Below are 12,026 nucleotides of genomic sequence, written 5' to 3' on the forward strand. Positions count from 1 at the left end.
CAAATCACGGCCACGAGCATGGTGCATTACGTGACAAACAATTTCTAAATATTCCATTACCGTACTTCGAAGCATGTCAACCGCTGTTTAAAACCAATTTTTATGCCATTTATCTCGTAGAAAAGCGATAATATTCCGACCGGGAATCTGCAATGAGCCTAAACAGCCGAATGAAATTTCTCCACGGGGGCGAATCGTGCATGCGCCTCATTCAATGACCCTCTGATCGGCCACTTGGCAAAGGCGATAATCTGTTTCAGCCAGAGGCCGCCTCGTCATCGTTCAGGTTTTTCCCGGGTTCTGAGAGCCTATTGGAGCCCTAGGAATTGTCACGTTACAGCTAAGATCCTTACTCTTCAATAAACAGATGCAAGACGCACGACTCCTTGTCAGACAGGCCACTTCCTGCATGAAACCTTGTCAGGTTTTTGCCTGCCATAGGAGTTCTGTTATACTCACAGACACCATTCAAACAGTTTTAGAAACTTTAGGGTGTTTTCAATCCAAACCTGAACAATAATATGCATATTCTAGCTTCTGAGTTGGTGTAGGAGGCAGTTAAAAATGGGCACATATTTTTTCCAAAATTCTCAATGCTGCCCCCTAGCCCCAACAGGTTTTAACAAAACGACCACCAACAGTTCCGTCAGGTAACCCATACAAAACGGAAAACAACTACCCACAAACACACTAGAAAAAGCCCCAACTTAAATATGATCTACAATTAGAGGTAACGAGGACCAGCTGCCTCCAATTGGAGATCAACCTAAAAAACAACAACATAGAAATAGAAAAACTAGAACTTAAACATAGAAATAGAAAACCACCCCCAAAAAAAACCTGTCACGCCCTGCCCACACTACTATAGAAAATGACATCTTACAAGGGTCAGGACGTGACAACTACATCCATAACTAGTGGTTTCCTCAATACCAGTTTTACTACATCCATAACTAGTGGTTTCCTATTTACCAGATATACTAAATCAAATCAAATTTATTTATATAGCCCTTCTTACATCAGCTGATATCTCAAAGTACTGTACAGAAACCCAGCCTAAAACCCCAAACAGCAAATAATGCAGGTGTAGAAGCACGGTGGCTAGGAAAAACTCCCTAGAAAGGCCAAAACCTAGGAAGAAACCTAGAGAGGAACCAGGCTATGAGGGGTGGCCAGTCCTCTTCTGGCTGTGCCGGGTGGAGATTACAACAGAACATGGCCAAGATGTTCAAATGTTCATAAATGACCAGCATGGTCAAATAATAATAATCACAGTAGTTGTCGAGGGTGCAACAAGTCAGCACCTCAAGAGTAAATGTCAGTTGGCTTTTCATAGTCGATCATTGAGAGTATCTCTACCGCTCTTGCTGTCTCTAGAGAGTTGAAAACAGCAGGTCTGAGACAGGTAGCACGTCCGGTGAACAGGTCAGGGTTCCCTAGCCGCAGGCAGAACAGTTGAAACTGGAGCAGCAGCATGGCCAGGTGGACTGGGGACAGCAAGGAGTCATCATGTCAGGTAGTCCTGAGGCATGGTCCTAGGGCTCAGGTCCTCCGAGAGATAGAGAGAATTAGAGAGAGCATACTTAAATTCACACAGGACACCGGATAAGATAGGAGAAATACTCCAGATATAACAGACTGATCCCAGCCCGCCGACACATAAACTGCTGCAGCATAAATACTGGAGGCTGAGACAGGAGGGGTCAGGAGACACTGTGGCCCCATCCAATGATACCCCCGGACAGGGCCAAACAGGAAGGATATAACCCCACCCACTTTGCCAAAGCACAGCCCCCACACCACTAAAGGGTTTCCTCAACCACCAACTTACCATCCTGAGACAAGGCCGAGTATAGCCCACAAAGATCTCCGCCACGGCACAACCCAAGGGGGGGAGCCAACCCAGACAGGAAGACCACGTCAGTGACTCAACCCACTCAAGTGACGCACCCCTCCTAGGGGCGGCATGGAAGAACATCAATAAGCCAGTGACTCAGCCCCTGTAATAGGGTTAGAGGCAGAGAATCCCAGTGGAGAGAAGGGAACCGGCCAGGCAGAGACAGCAAGGGCGGTTCGTTGCTCCAGAGCCTTTCCGTTCACCTTCAGACTACACTCAATCATAGGACCCACTGAAGAGATGAGTCTTAATTAAAGACTTAAAGGTTGAGACCGAGTCTGCATCTCTCACATGGGTAGGCAGACCATTCCATAAAAATGGAGCTCTATAGGAGAAAGCCCTGCTTCCAGCTGTTTGCTTAGAAATTCTAGGGACAATTAGGAGGCCTGCGGCTTGTGACCGTAGCGTACGTGTAGGTATGTACGGCAGGACCAAATCGGAAAGATAGGTAGGAGCAAGTCCACGTAATGCTTTGTAGGTTAGCAGTAAAACCTTGAAATCAGCCCTTGCCTTTACAGGAAGCCAGTGTAGGGAGGCTAGCATTGGAGTAATATGATAAAAATGTTGGTTCTAGTCAGGATTCTAAGAGCCGTGTTTAGCACTAACTGAAGTTTATTTAGTGCTTTATCCGGGTAGCCGGAAAGTAGAGCATTGCAGTAGTCCAACCTAGAAGTAACAAAAGCATGGATAAATTTTTCTGCATCATTTTTGGACAGAAAGTTTCTGATTTTTGCAATGTTACGTAGATGGAAAAAAGCTGTCCATGAAACAGTCTTGATATGTTCTTCAAAAGAGAGATCAGGGTCCAGAGTAATGCCGAGGTCCTTCACAGTTTTATTTGAGACGACTGTACAACCGTCAAGATTAATTGTCAGATTTAACAGAAGATCTCTTTGTTTCTTGGGACCTAGAACAAGCATCTCTGTTTCGTCCAAGTTTATAAGTAGAACGTTTGCAGCCATCCACTTCCTTATGTCTGAAACACAGGCTTCTAGCGAGGGCAATTTTGGGGCTTCACCAAGTTCCATTGAAATGTACAACTGTGTGTCATCCGCATAGCAGTGAAATTTAACCTTATGTTTTCGAATGACATCCCCAAGAGGTAAAATATATAGTGAAAACAATAGTGGTCCTAAAACAGAACCTTGAGGAACACTGAAATTTACAGTTGATTTGTCAGAGGACAAACCATTCACAGAGACAAACTGATATCTTTCCGACAGATAAGATCTAAACCAGGCCAGAACTTGTCCGTATAGACCAATTTGGGTTTCCAATCTCTCCAAAAGAATGTGGTGATCGATGGTATCAAAAGCAGCACTAAGATCTAGGAGCACGAGGACAGATGCAGAGCCTCGGTCTGACACCATTAAAAGGTCATTTACCACCTTCACAAGTGCAGTCTCAGTGCTATGATGGGGTCTAAAACCAGACTGAAGCGTTTCGTATACATTGTTTGTCTTCAGGAAGGCAGTGAGTTGCTGCGCTACAGCTTTTTCTAAAATATTTGAGAGGAATGGAAGATTCGATATAGGCCGATAGTTTTTTATATTTTCTGGGTCAAGGTTTGGCTTTTTCAAGAGAGGCTTTATTACTGCCACTTTTAGTGAGTTTGGTACACATCCGGTGGATAGAGAGCCGTTTATTATGTTCAACATAGGAGGGCCAAGCACAGGAAGCAGCTCTTTCAGTAGTTTAGTTGGAATAGGGTCCAGTATGCAGCTTGAAGGTTTAGAGGCCATGATTATTTTCATCAATGTGTCAAGAGATATATTTCTAAAACACTTTAGTGTCTCCCTTGATCCTAGGTCCTGGCAGAGTTGTGCAGACTCAGGACAATGGAGCTTTGGAGGAATACGCGGATTTAAAGAGGAGTCCGTAATTTGCTTTCTAATGATCATAATCTTTTCCTCAAAGAAGTTCATGAATTTATTACTGCTGAAGTGAAAGCCATCCTCTCTTGGGGAATGCTGCTTTTTAGTTAGCTTTGCGACAGTATCAAAAATAAATTTCGGATTGTTCTTATTTTCCTCAATTGAGTTGGAAGAATAGGATGATCGAGCAGCAGTGAGGGCTCTTTGATACTGCACGGTACTGTCTTTCCAAGCTAGTTGGAAGACTTCCAGTTTGGTTTGGTGCCATTTCCGTTCCAATTTTCTGGAAGCTTGCTTCAGAGCTCATGTATTTTCTGTATACCAGGGAGCTAGTTTCTTATGACAAATGTTTTTAGTTTTTAGGGGTGCAACTGCATCTCGGGTATTGCGCAAAATTAAATTGAGTTCCTCAGTTAGGTGGTTAACTGATTTTTGTCCTCTGATGTCCTTGGGTAGGCAGAGGGAGTCTGGAAGGGCATCAAGGAATCTTTGGGTTGTCTGAGAATTTATAGCACGGCTTTTGATGCTCCTTGGTTGGGATCTGAGCAGATTATTTGTTGCGATTGCAAACATAATAAAATGGTGGTCAAATAGTCCAGGATTATGATGAAAAACATTAAGATCCACAACATTTATTCCATGGGACAAAACTAGGTCCAGAGTATGACTGTGGCAGTGAGTAGGTCCAGAGACATGTTGGACAAAACCCACTGAGTCGATGATGGCTCCGAAAGCCTTTTGGAGTGGGTCTGTGGACTTTTCCATGTGAATATTAAAGTCACCAAAAATTTGAATATTATCTGCTGTGACTACAATGTCCGATAGGATCTCAGGGAACTCAGTGAGGAACGCTGTATATGGCCCTGGAGGCCTGTAAACAGTAGCTATAAAAAGTGATTGAGTAGACTGCATAGATTTCATGACTAGAAGCTCAAAAGACGAAAACATTTTATTTTTTTTGTAAATTGAAATTTGCTATCGTAAATGTTAGCAACACCACCGCCTTTGCGGGATGCACGGGGGATATGGTCACTAGTGTAACCAGGAGGTGAGGCCTCATTTAACACAGTAAATTCATCAGGCTTAAGCCATGTTTCAGTCAGGCCAATCACATCAAGATTATGATCAGTGATTAGTTCATTGACTATAACTGCCTTGGAAGTGAGGGATCTAACATTAAGTAGCCCTATTTTGAGATGTGAGTTATCACGATCTCTTTCAATAATGGCAGGAATGGAGGAGGTCTTTATTCTAGTGAGATTGCTAAGGCGAACACAGCCATGTTTAGTTTTGCCCAACCTAGGTCGAGGCACAGACACGGTCTCAACGGGGATAGCTGAGCTGAATACACTGACTGTGCTAGTGGCAGATACCAGATATGCTACATCCATAACTAGCGGTTTCCTCATTACCAGATATACTACATCCATAACTAGTGGTTTCCTCATTACCAGATATACTACATCCATAACTAGTGGTGTCCTCATTACCAGATATACTACATCCATAACTAGTGGTTTCCTCATTACCAGATATACTACATGCATAACTAGGGGTTTCCTCATTACCAGATATACTACATCCATAACTAGGGGTTTCCTCATTACCAGATATACTACATCCATAACTAGTGGTTTCCTCATTACCAGATATACTACATCCATAAGTAGTGGTTTCCTCATTACCAGATATACTACATCCATAACTAGTGGTTTCCTCATTACCAGATATACTACATCCATGACTAGTGGTTTCCTCATTAGAATGGAGGAGTTTCTACAACCAAATTGCGTGTGCATCGCTGCAATTTTAGCAAACACAGAAAGGGGCCTATATTGGAGGCCAAAAGTCATCTGGCACACTGCTTAGGTCTTGACTGTCTTGTCAATTGTTGTACAACTTCATGGGTACTCTCTGGTCATCCCTTTTTACCTCAAATAAACAGTGGATTTCTGCTGTTGTGGGCATTTAACCATCTGTATGACTTTGTTGTTCACACAGGAGAGAGACGGGACTATCGTGGATCCTCTGGGGAGCCTCAACAACCTCATGATGCTGAAGAGGCAGAGAAGAATCTCTCCAGATCAGAACACCTCAAGAAACACCTGCAGAGACCCACATGGAAGAGAACTCACTGCTGCTCTGACTGTGTGAAAACATTCACCTCATCAGAAAAACTTAAAATACATCGAAGAATTCACACTGAAGAGAAATCTTTTGGCTGTTCTCAATGTGGGAAGAGTTTTACCAAGTCAAGAAGCCTGATATCACATCAGAGAAGACACACAGGAGAGAAATCTTTTAGCTGTAATCAATGTGGGAAGAGTTTTTTTCGTTCTAGCTGTCTGAAGAGACACCAGAAAACACACACAGGAGAGAAACCTTTTAGCTGTAATCAATGTGGAAGGAGTTATGCCCTGTTAGCTAGCCTGACAGCACATCAGAGAACACACACAGGAGAGAAACCTTTTAGCTGTACTCAATGTGGGAAGAGTTTTTTTCGTTCTAGCTGTCTGAAGAGACACCAGAAAACACACACAGGAGAGAAACCTTTTAGCTGTACTCAATGTGGAAAGAGTTTTACCCAGTCAAGAAGCCTGATATCACATCAGAGAACACACACAGGAGAGAAACGAGAGAAACCATATAGCTGTACTCAATGTGGGAAGAGTTTTTTTCGTTCTAGCAGTCTGAAGGTACACCATAGAACACACACAGGAGAGATACGAGAGAAATCATATACCTGTACTCAATGTGGGAAGAGTTTTTTTTGTTCTAGCAGTCTGAAGATACACCATAGAACACACACAGGAGAGATACGAGAGAAATCATATAGCTGTACTCAATGTGGGAAGAGTTTTTTTTGTTCTAGCCATCTGAAGATACACCATATAACACACACAGGAGAGAAACCTTTTAGCTGTGATCAATGTGGGAAGAGTTTTACTACATCAAGCATTCTGACTGGACACCAGAGAATACACACAGGAGAGAAACCTTATAGCTGTGATCAATGTGGGAAGAGATACTCTAGTAAAAGACCTCTGATTAAACATCAGAAAATACATGAAGGAGTTGTTTCATGATATCAATAAATTAATGTCACAATGTAGAATGTTTTAACATTGTAGTAGGAGTATTTCAATGATGTCACAATGTAGAACCCTAAACGTTTGTCCCCTGTTCTATTGATTTCAACATGATATGGATATTAACCTCCGTGGGGAAAATCCAGGCTCTGAATTGAAAGAGTTACTATTTATGATATTTAACAAAAAGTGACTAACACAAAAAGAGTTGTTACACTTACCATGTTGGTGACGCACAGGAATCAAAATGCATCACTTCAAAATGTATCTAGCTGTTTTCTACAAATTGTCTTCTAACCAGTGATGTACACATTATTCCCAGATTCCGTGTGGTTTTTGAGCTGTTAGTTTTAACAGGACGTGCAACCTCATCTCCCTTCTGTCACACAAATGATTTTAGCGATGAGTTATGACAAATAAGTGTTGTGTTCCTTTGTTTAGCGACCCCTAAATTTAAATGTATCACTCCAAAATGTAGCTGACTGTCTTCGGCAGGTTGTCCTCTAACCAGTGAGGTAAAATATATCTCCCATTTCCATGTGTTTTTTTTGTTGTTTTAGTTTCAACATCCCGTACAACCTGATTTCACCCCTAATCGATATCAGTGATTTATTGCTACTTGTCAAAACAACAGCGTTTTTGGAGCTTGTGCAGTTTATAAGGTGCTTGTTTAAAAAATACAAGTAATATGATTATTGTGGCAGATGTTTGTGTATATATAGCACATGTTATGTTTAGGTTTTCAATTTATCACAAACTGTTTCTGCATATTGGTTATTGATTTGTACATGTTAAAACTGTGTTTTGACATTGGGCTATCCCACCTAGAAAAATGTAATTGAAAATACTTTGAAAAAAGGACTATGCAACCAAATATTTATTTATGCAACCAACTGACAATTTTTGGTACAATTATATTGACATTGTTGCCCTGCTATTAGAATATCAGGGTTCATTCTCAGATGTGCCAAACCAAATGTACTAGAGCATGACATTGGGGACTGGGCCCCGATCCAACAACATGCCTATCTAGTGAACCCTGAGAAGCGAGAGAAGCTCTGCAGTGAGGTGGAAAGTTACTATGGATATTACAGGAGTTTCCTCTTGAAATCAGACATGTCTGTGGTAAGGACAACTTGGTTGCTGATTGTGGGCAGTTAAAAAGTTTTGCGTTAGCCAGTGCGTTGCCATTGATTACAATTTATTTTGACTGTTTTTCCGTTAGTTTGGTTGCTGATTGTGTTAGCCAGTGCGTTGCCATTGATTACAATTTATTTTGACTGGTTTTCCGTATTGGAGATGAGTTTTATCTCTTATTCTTTTCCGTATTTTTCGTTCCAAGGGGACCAGAGTTCTAGAAGCTAGTGGGTTTTAGGAAGACGAGAGTTCTAGAAGCTAGTGGGTTTTAGGAAGACGAGAGTTCTAGAAGCTAGTGAGTTTTAGGAAGACGAGAGTTCTAGAAGCTAGTGAGTTTTAGGAAGACCAGAGTTCTAGAAGCTAGTGGGGAAAAAATATAAAAAATTTGTTCTAGAAGCTAGTGAGTTTTAGGAAGACAAGGTTTTTTTCTTGTTTTTTTTAATTGTTGACAGCCAGTAGACACCATGTTTATATTGTAGAAGGTGAAGCATTGTAGTTGATTATAATGTGAAATGGAAGTTGTTTTCTGTTGGTGGTAAGCAAACTTTTAAGGTGTTAGTCTTTGGTTTTTCCATTTTGTTTTGAGGTTGGACTTTAGCACGTCTAGCTCGTTAGCTCGTTAGTCAGTATGTGTTACACCTGTGCTGGCTTGTCCATCTCGTTAGTGGGAAGGTGTTTCACCTGAGCTGGTCCAGGTTCTATTTAAGAGTGTCTGGCCCAGTGCTCCAGTTGTCTTGATACATGTGGAGAGTCAACACCTTTAGTTGCTCCACCTTTTTGGTTTGCTTCCTGTCTTTAAGTTTGGTGTGGGTTTTTCTTTTGTTTGCCTCTTCTTGGGCAGATTTAGTGGGTCTCATGGTGGGTGACTTTTAGGTCCCAGTTGTTGTTACTAGTCAACTTTCAGTGGACACAGAGCAAAACTGCAAGATTATGTTATAATACTTTTATTGCATCAAATGGTTGTTTTATGCAACAGAATAGAGGGTTCTTATAACTATTGTGTCTGTGTGTTCTACTGAGGATGGGCCTCTGGGAGAAAACACTGACAGGAGATTTACAATGTGTTTTGGGTGATAAAACCTAGAGAGACTGCATTCCAGAGCATGAGTTAATGTTTCTGTTCTATATGGTACCAGGGAGAGATGACCCCAGGGCCAGACCCCTGGTCTCTACACAAAGAGTACTGTTTTTACAGCAGATACTGTCTGCTGAGAATTATAAGTATTTTTCATACAAATCTTAACCTTGTGACCCGTTCTATACATCTGTTGTTCGTCATGTAGGTTGAAAGGGGTGTATCTTGGCTGTAAAAGACCTTTGTACTTTTGTATCGTGGCTCTCAACGAATCATCTGGGGGTGATTCATCTCTCAACGAATCATCTGGGGGTGATTCATCTCTCAACGAATCATCTGGGGGTGATTCATCTCTCAATGAATCATCTGGGGGTAATTTGTCGACCAGCCACCATTATCATAGAGCACTCAATTGATTCACTTTCTATGTGTGCGTTGTATTGACCTGCTCCCGTATAAGTGAATAAAGATTTTAAGAATAACTCTAACTTGTGTGATAAGTTTGTCTCTCCGCATTTGATATTAAAGAAAATAACCACATTTGGCGATGGGGATGTGAATCTTCACTTGGTGACCGCTCCTGGTGACCTGGGTAAATGGTGCACGAGGGATCCCTCTAACTTGGGATCTCAGGGAGACCACACTGCGGGAACGGAGCAAATGGACCCACCTTTGATCTGAAAGGCAGCGAGCCGAGTGGATACCACATCTTGAACATAGTTTAAAAAAAGAAAGATGTGAGCGAAACACGCAAAGTGGAGTTTTTAGAAAAGTCTCGTAGGCTCTGAGTGTGTATTCCTGTGTGGAGGTGTAAACAGGGCCCAGTCAGGAGGCTCTGAGGCTGAGTCAGCTATCTGTGTGAACTGGATGAAAACTAGAATCTGTATTTACTTGATATAGTGTAAGATAGTACGGTGCACCTAAAATTGTTTTAAACCTGTAATTATTTTAAACCTGGACCCCATTTTAGAAGTATTGAAAGATGTAAATGTATGAGTTTCATTATCCTAGGAACTAACCATGAGATAGAAATGTGAAAATATTCCTGCAGGTTAAAATATTGTTGAAAAACAACTAATTGATTAGGTTTGTTTGGGAATAGCATTGTGTGACTGTGATATGAGAGTTGTGTGACTGTGATTATGAGAGTTGTGTGACTGTGGTATGAGAGTTGTGATATGAGAGTTGTGTGACTGTGGTATGAGAGTTGTGTGACTGTGATATGAGAGTTGTGGAAATGAGTCTTAATCTGTCATCTGGATAGTAACATATAGAAATATGCTGAATCAGATGATTGAAATGTGGATAAGCGGGATGATATTTTAGAAAGCAGCGGAAGGTCTATAGTTCCTGGGAGGCTTGATTTTGCCGTGGTCTCTGGGAGTTTAGAGAACCGTTGAGGATCGATCCGGTCATTGTCCGGGAAACAAACGTTTATTTTTGGTTCTGCTGGGAGTATGTTTGGAGAGCTGCTTCGTAGCTATGGAGAGTCCTTGAAAAAGCAAATGGAATGGTTGTCGTGACTACCTGAGAATTTCTTACATTTTATATGGATTCTGTGAATATATGAAAATATGATGAATTGTATGTGTGTATAATGATTACTAGAGATTTGATGAAGTAATACTGGGAATATAATTAGATACAATTTAAACAACCCATATATAGACGAACGTAGGTTTTGAGTTGGTATCATTAATGGATCATTTGATAAAGATGAGGTTTAAGCATTATTAAACTGTCTACAAAGTCTGGCCAGTTGTCTCAGAAACTGATGGGAGTGTGTCCACTTTAGGGGACGTTACCCTAACGATGAAACTATAAAATGCTTTTTTTGGGGGGGGGGGGGGGGGTCGCTTGCCCCTACAAGCGACTTCCCCTACAAACCAACGACTCCCTTTGAAAACGGGTGATGTGGCATCATAAACATTTATTATCGTGTTAAAATGTACTACAAAGTGTAGCTAAATAGAATAACTTTGGTCATATCCAGTCAGCACGTCCAAGGACGTCGAATTATGGTCGATATCAGGTCTGTCTGTTGTGGCCACTATTTCACCCTAAAATAGTCATCCCAAATTGGGCTGTGTATAACTATGTAAATGTCTCTCGGACAAGGTGACTTTTATCAATATACACTCTAAAAAGTAAAGGTTCCTGGAGTATCCTTTAGGGGTTCTTCAAATTGAAACTGTAGGGGAACCCCTAAAAGTTATTCAAAGAACCTTTTGTGGGAACCCCTATAAGTTCTTTGAAGAACCCCTTCCTCAAAGAACCTTTTGGGGTTCATTTTTTCAACTCCCTGTCCACCCTCCCTCCATTATAAAAACATATTTTAATATTAATAATAACAATATTGACAGTATTGATTTAAATAATTCATTGTTTATTTAGTGGCACCACAAATGTAAATTAATATTTACAAAACAATTTACCAAACAAAACTTCTGCAGGCATGTCAGACCATAATACATAATACATTTACTTTGTATAGTGCTTTTCATTACATTTTACATTTTAGTCATTTAGCAGACGCTCTTATCCAGAGCGACTTACAGTAGTGAATGCATACATTTCATGCATTTTTGTTGTTGTTGTACTGGCCCCCTGTGGGAATCAAACCCACAACCCTGGCGTTGCAAACACCATCCTCTACCAACTGAGCCACAGGGGAATACATGACATTTAAAAAATACAACTAATGATGTACAATAAAAACAACATTAAAGATGAATCATAGGTAAACTAACAATATTGTAGACTTGATGCTAAACACATATTTTTTCAGCTTTAGTGTGTAGTGTCACATCCTGACCAGTAAAAGGGGTTATTTGTTATTGTAGTTTGGTCAGGGTGCGGCAGGGGGTGTTTGTTTGTGTGTTTTGGGTGATGTTCTATGTTATTCTATTTCTATGTTTAATCTAGGTTGTCTATGTTGGAATTATTTGGGGTTG

Source organism: Salmo trutta, chromosome 15 (genome assembly GCF_901001165.1).
Source record: "Salmo trutta chromosome 15, fSalTru1.1, whole genome shotgun sequence".
NCBI lineage: Eukaryota > Metazoa > Chordata > Actinopteri > Salmoniformes > Salmonidae > Salmo > Salmo trutta.